The sequence below is a fragment of the Eutrema salsugineum genome, unplaced genomic scaffold, assembly GCF_000478725.1.
Source record: "Eutrema salsugineum unplaced genomic scaffold, Eutsalg1_0 scaffold_18, whole genome shotgun sequence".
Lineage (NCBI taxonomy): Eukaryota > Viridiplantae > Streptophyta > Magnoliopsida > Brassicales > Brassicaceae > Eutrema > Eutrema salsugineum.
The window spans coordinates 1218818-1224573 of NW_006256846.1; the positions used below are offsets into that span (position 1 = coordinate 1218818).

At 45.0% G+C, this 5756-nt stretch overlaps 1 non-coding gene across 1 annotated transcript; it reads right to left on the reverse strand.

Moving 5' to 3' along the window:
- Positions 1-5398: 5398 nt before the first annotated feature.
- Positions 5399-5509, reverse strand: LOC112087385. Its single transcript, XR_002900068.1, has one exon. It is a non-coding gene; the product is annotated as a small nucleolar RNA R71 (small nucleolar RNA).
- Positions 5510-5756: the final 247 nt, after the last annotated feature.

A 5756-nucleotide genomic window follows, 5' to 3' on the forward strand; every position in this document is an offset into this window, starting at 1 on the left:
ATCTCAACGCCTCGAGTGAGTCAGGGGAGGAGAGCGTAGAGCCGGGCGGGTCAGTTTTTTGTCTTTTCACTCGCTTCTTTCGCCCAGATGAAGAAGCACCTTGGGACGCCATGAGACGTTCTAATTCACGCTTCGCCTCGAACAGATCAAAGGGAAACGCTTCCTCCTTGGCTTTCACTGCGGCATGATACACATCTTCGTCAAGAGCGGGACCCTGAGGGCGGCTCGTCGAAACCGACGGCTCGTCATCTGGAGAGCGAGCGCCTGACGGACTAGAGCGATTCGACGCCTCGTCGCTTTCGGATAAACGGTTGGAAGGGCTCGGCGATATAGACGCCTCAGAGGATCCTGTTACACCTTTCGCCTCGGCGTCTGCACGGCTCGGCTTGTAGTTAAAGAGTGAATCTAATTAATCGTTGGAATGGTTTGGCATGATGTACAGCTGGAACGGAAAAAACAATTCTACGCGGCTAACTTTCGTCGGAAAAAGATCTGAGGCGGCGGAGACCTCGGAACCCTAGCCGGAAAATAAATAAACTAGATAGAGAAAGAAGAGAGAAGGGAGAGCTACCTTTCAGTGAAAACGAATGGATCTGAAGATTATGAGAAGGAACGAAGGAGCTCACCTATTTATAGGAAAAACCAAAGCGCGTGAAGTCCGCGTGGACCTCGGGATGGCGCAAAGGTGTTCAATGGGGGCGTGTGAAGTCCACGGCGAATGCGTAACCTCTTGGCGCGTCCGTCATACACGCCAACACTCAAGATGTCTTGGAAAGAACTAACAGCCGCTCTGTCCAGATAAACCGAGCCCATGACACAGCTATGGTTGTCTGAGAATATCTCATCAAGCTGTGTGAACCGAACCATGTTTTGTCGATACAGCTCGACAATTTCATAAGAATGCCTCACCGTTTTCGTTAACGCAAAACGGCTCGGCAACCTTCTTAGAAAAAAACACCTCGTCGTTTATTCGGCTCGGCATAATTTTCACAAAACGCCTCGTCGTTTATTCGGCTCGGCATAACTTTCAAAAAACGCCTCGTCGTTTATTCGGCTCGGCATAACTTTCACAAAACGCCTCGTCGTTTATCCGGCTCGGCATAACTTTCACAAGTCGTCTCGCGTACAATCCTTTTCCTAAGGATATCTCATCAAACAGCACAGATTGCGCCACGCCTCGTCGTTAACAAAACGGTTCGGCATTATCTCTTATCTTGACATCCCTCGTCGTTAACAAAACGGCTCGGCATTATCTCTTATCTTGACACGCCTCGTCGCTAAACATTGCTCGGCACTACGTAAACACCACGTCGTTTAAAACAGCTCGGCGCTATTTTTGTCAAAGTAACCTCATCTTTTAAACGGCTCGGTAATTCCCTTTGAACAGCCTAGCCGAAGACGGCTCGGTTTAATGCGTCATCAAAGAACGGCTTGGCATTTTTATTCCCGAAACGCCTCACCTGGAATTGTTTCGCGACGGCTTAACCTGATATTTTACCCCATGGCTAGGAGCAATGAACCTCGTCACTCTCGTCTCCGAAACTGACGAGCTGGGGGGCTAACTGTTGGGGTCGGTTTCACCCTAATCGGATAAAACCATCTCGAAAATGACCAAGTACCGGAGAAAACCAATTAGGCAAGAAGGAACAGCTGCCTGCCAGATGCGAACCGAGCCGACCCACGAAACAAGTGGGCCGAGCCGTGCTCACCAAGACGACTAGGCCGAGCCGCGTATGAGAGAAGATGGGCCGAGCCGCACACCAGTGAAGATGGGCCGAGCCGTGCAAGAAGGAGAGTGGGCCGAGCCGTTACCTTTCGAGATGGGCCGAACCGAAGTCTTGAAGAAAGAAAGCCCATAAAAACCCTAGGCGATGGTTAGAGGCGGTGGCCGCATGAAGCGATAGGGAAATGTACCTAAAATCTCTCCCGAGATTCTGGGTTAAACGGTTTACAAAGTTAGCATAAATAGACAATGTATGCAATTCATTCGGTAACTTTTCACAACTCGAGAGCAATAAGACCTAAACACTTTCACAGCAAACAAAACCTTCTTTCGATCTTACTGTTCTTGCGATTACCCTAGAAATTTCGGATCCCTTAGTTTTTCCTTACAAATTTTTGGTTGTGCGAGTTTTGGCTCACACAGAGATCTTCCGAAGCGAGTTATGAGCCACTTTTGAATACGATGACACCAAGGCTTTATCGAAATTTTTTTTTTGTTTTTTTTTTAAGCTCGGGCTTGGGCCTTAGGGATTGCCTTTTTTTTTCCTAAGCCCATTATTTTTTTGTGACTTCCCTGGGCAAAGCAGGACCCACGTCCAGATTGCTATATATACTCGAGCTCCCTTCCTTCATTCTCACAATCTCACTTCTTCGAAATTTCCAAAAGATACTATCTCATCTCCCTCTCTTTCTCTCTCGATTTTTTTTTCTTCCTTCTATCTCTTTTTTTTTGGGCGCCGCACCACCTAGGGTTTTCTCAAGCTGCGGCAGATCATTTGATGTTTCTGATATGCTCGAGAGCTTTCCGATCTGTCATCAAACTTCCCGATCCTCCTCCGATATTCTTCAGATTCGTTCCTTTCCTCGATTATCACCCGAGCCAAAAGCGAGATGTCACAACGAACCGAGCCAAAAACTTCCACCGATTCAGCCGATTCTGCGAACTCCGTTTCGCATCAAGGTCCGTCGAACTTTGCAACGAGCCCGATTTTGCGACTCTCCTCGAGATTCCGAATCAAAGGATCTCGCCGATGACATAAAACCCGAACCCGAGGAGTTCGATTTTTATCTTGCTGAGGGCAGACGCGAACTTGAGATTGCAATGGCTCGGCTCGGAATAGGTCCTTCGAAACCTCGGAGCTCTCGAAGAAGAAAAAAGAAGAAGAAACCGGATCCTCCAGGTGATAACACCGGATTTTGACCATTTTTATGGATCACTTTAATGTCTTTTACACGTTTTTTTACTCCATTTTTAAAGGTTTTCAAAGGATTTCTATGTTTTCGGATTTTAAAAGACTTTTCAGGTAATTTGGGATAAAGAGGCACAAATTAGAACAAAAAGACTTTTTTGGATAAATGCAGACCGTCAGAACTCTCATGGAGAGACGAAGACCTTCTCACCATCTGATCACTTTCAAAATTGGAAAACTTATAGAAGAATCTACCAACTTTCAAATGTACTTGGTTTGGAGACATTCCAACAGTTGGATCTCAAGATATTCCATTAGCCCCGGAGCCACTCGAAGACGGCCAGCGAATCACGCGACCGCGGCCACCAACCCATTCCCCGCGGTCACAAGCCTCCCGACCGCGGCCAACTACCTATTTCCTGCGGTCACGTCACTCCCGACTGCGGCCGGCCAACTCCGAATTAAAGCCCATATTTCTGAAGCCCAAATTCATTTCTCAGTCTCAATTCCGGAACCCTAGAGACCATGGAGTATTGAAGACTATAAATACTTGTCATTTAGGTCGTTTTTAGACACCACATTCATACTTTACAGAAACCCTTTTCCTTTAGCCGTTTTTATGCGATTTTTGTATAAGATTGTTCAAGTCTGAGTTCTTCAATAGAGAAGCTTTCTTTCATCTCTTTTCTTTACTGTTTTTGATTGTTTTTATTAAAACCAATGATGATGTCGACCTCAGCTATGTCTGAGTAGATCCCGAGTTGGGCTTAAGGTTCCCGAAAGGGGCTCTCATAATCGATTAAGACATCTAGGTTTATAGATCTGGGATTTTAATTTTGTTCTCTGTTTATTCTTGTTCTTGTTGCATGTATGCTTTATTGATCACCTAGTATCTGATCTAGATAGTTAGTGTTGCGAAAGTTTTCATTAAGTATCAGACCTAAAATGAAACAGGCGATTTTTCGGTAGGAGTGGAAACCTACCTGCGGCGAGATCGTGAGTATTGACGAGTCTTGTGCAGCTCATGCGTTCTCTCCCTTCCAGGGCCAGAGTGGAAACCTACTGGTCAGGGTTGCGAGAAACAGTTGGTTATGATCACGACAGTGACGTAGTCATACCACCGTACTCTAGGTCTAGAACCCCATATATACTGTTATCCGTCAATCCCAATCTATCAACCCTAGTGTTAAAACCGATTATGATCCCTGTAGAGTTCCCGGAAGCTCAGCGGTTTTAGCCATAGTTTACAAACCAATCGATTTTTACTTGTTTAATCAGATTTGCATTTTATTTACTTTAGTTCGATATTCTGCTTGCTTCATTTGCTTTTCATTCGATTTTTCTACTTGCTTTCTAGGATAGATTTATTTGCTTTCTTGTTTTTTTAGTTTAATCCGCGACAAACAACCAACCTCTAAAACCAATCTAGTCTAGACATAAAGTTAGAAATCGTAGAAGAATACCAGGCACACAAATCTCAGTGGATTCGATCCATAATACTACAACTGATTAGCTGTGCACTTGCGGCTTTCATTTCTTTTTGTTAAGGGTAAAACTTGTTCCCTCGCGCTGTTGACACGCATGAAGTTTTTGGCGCCGTTACCGGGGATTTATTTCGCTGCCTTTTGTTATTTTTCTTGTTTTAATTTCTTCTCTAGACACCTGATCTCTAGTTATTTCTTAAAATTTTGCAGAATTATCTTTCCCTTCTTTTGGTTTTCTCTGAATTGCATGAATACCAGGCGCAGACCTGTAGAAAACATTCCAGTTCTAGACGAGACAGACAGACACGAAAGAGAACTTCGAAGACTTAGACGAACGCAAGGAATGGCCAACGACGACCAGCCTGGAGATCCTATTAACCGAGCTTTAGATATGGACCAAGATGGGTCCGAACATGGAGAAAATGAAGAGAACGATCACAGAGGAGGTGATCATGCTCGACAAGATGGAGAAGAGGATGAGGTTCCTCCAAGAAAGCACCAATACCGCGCGAGAGAAGCATGTAAAGACCTTGATGCACCTATCAATGCAGCCGATGGTGACCACCAAGGGATGCAGCAGAATGGACGCGTTAACCGCCCTGTTCAGCCAGCAAATCAAGTTCGAAGACAAGCCAGGAACCATCGCATAGCTGATTTCGATGCACCTACTCAAAATTTTCAGAACCGATCTGCAATTCAAGTTCCATTTCCGAACCGGAATGAGTTTGTAGTCAAGCCTCAAATCATCTCATTGGTGAAACAAAACCAGTTCTATGGAGTTCCTTCTGAACACCCAATGGACCATATCGAGCTCTTTGAAGAAATCTGCAGCATGATGAGAACAAACCAAGTTCCAGCAGAGTATTTAAAGTGTAAGTTGTTCCCTTTTTCATTAGCAGATAAAGCTCACCGTTGGTTGAAATCTTTGCCTGCAGGATCGATTACTAATTGGGAAGAGTGTAAAACTGCTTTCCTGAATCACTTCTATACTAAGTCAAGGTCAAACTTGTTGAGAACAAAGATCTCAAGCCTTCAGCAAGGACCGACTGAACCTTTCTATGAAGCCTGGGAACGTTTTAAGGAGGATGAACGTGATTGCCCACACCATGGATTTCCCGGATCAAGCCTGGTGAGCACCTTTTACCGAGGTTTGCAACCAAAATACAAACTTTCGCTTGATACAGCTAGCAATGGAGATTTTGGACAAAAGACGATAGCACAAGGAAGAGCCCTCATCGATAATTTGGCTCAAGCCAATAGCAATGATTGTCCTGAATATGATCGCTCGACGAAGCAGACCGGAGCAGACAACAAGAAGATAACCGAGTTGAAGAACATGATGAGCCAGCTTTTGAAGAGC